At 37.3% G+C, this 1,049-nt stretch overlaps 1 pseudogene; it reads left to right on the forward strand.

Moving 5' to 3' along the window:
• Positions 1–285: 285 nt before the first annotated feature.
• LOC111724137 lies at positions 286–411 on the forward strand (annotated as a pseudogene).
• Positions 412–1,049: the final 638 nt, after the last annotated feature.

Raw genomic sequence — 1,049 nt, forward strand, 5'->3', positions numbered from 1 at the left:
GTCTATTCTCTGGAAGAGTTGACATAAGATTGGGATTATCTAGTTCTTCAATATTTGTTAGAACTTGCATGTAAAACTGTGTTTATTTTATTGCTGTTGTTATTTGTAATGATTATATTCCAATTTTCTTAAATCTTCTGGGGTCAGGTTTGATGTTATGTTTTTCTACAAAAAATTTATTTTTGCTAAATCTTCATTCAAATCATTGGCATAAGTGTTAATTATTATCTTTCCTTACTATTTTAAAATCTGTAGTTAAGTTCACTTGTTATTTTTAATATTATCAGCTTTGTGCAGTGGCAGTATCATAACCAATGAGGTTTATCTGAGGCACGATTATTGCTATTTTTAATATTATCTATATACTTCCTTTTTTTTCCTTTAGGTAACTCTTGCAAGAGTTTTCTATTTCATTGGTTTATTTCAGAGACCCAACTTTTGAATATATTAATCTTCTCGGTCATATCTTTATTTTCTAACTTATACATTTATTTTCTTTTTCTATTTATTTATTTATTTTTGAGACAGAGTCTGAAGTAGAGTGCTGTAGCATCACAGCTCACAGCAACCTCAAACTCTTGGGCTTAAGCCATTCTCCTGCCTCAGTCTCCCAAGTAGCTGGGAACTGCAGGCGCCCACCATAATGCCCAGCTATTTTTTGGTTGTAGTTGTCATTGTTGTTTAGCAGGCACAGGCTGGATTCGAACCCACCAGCTCTGGTGTATGTGGCTGGCACCCTAACCCCTGAGCTACAAGCACTGTGCTCTTTTTCTTTCTTTTTTTTTTTTTTTTTTTAATAAGAGACAGGGTCTTGCTCTACCACCCAGGCTTATGTGCAGTGGCATCATCATAACTCACTGCAGCCTCAAACTCCTGGGCTCAAGCAGTTCTTCCATCTCAGCCTCCTGAGTAGCTGAGACTACAGGTGAAGTGATTTTTCTTATTTATGCATTTTTTTCTTTTTTTGCAGTTTTTGGCCGGGGCCAGGTTTGAACCCCCACCTCCAGTATATGGTGCCGGTGCCCTACTGCTTTGAGCCACAGGCGCCA

Source organism: Otolemur garnettii, unplaced genomic scaffold (genome assembly GCF_000181295.1).
Source record: "Otolemur garnettii isolate 467f Iridium unplaced genomic scaffold, OtoGar3 scaffold00019, whole genome shotgun sequence".
Classification (NCBI taxonomy): Eukaryota; Metazoa; Chordata; class Mammalia; order Primates; family Galagidae; genus Otolemur; species Otolemur garnettii.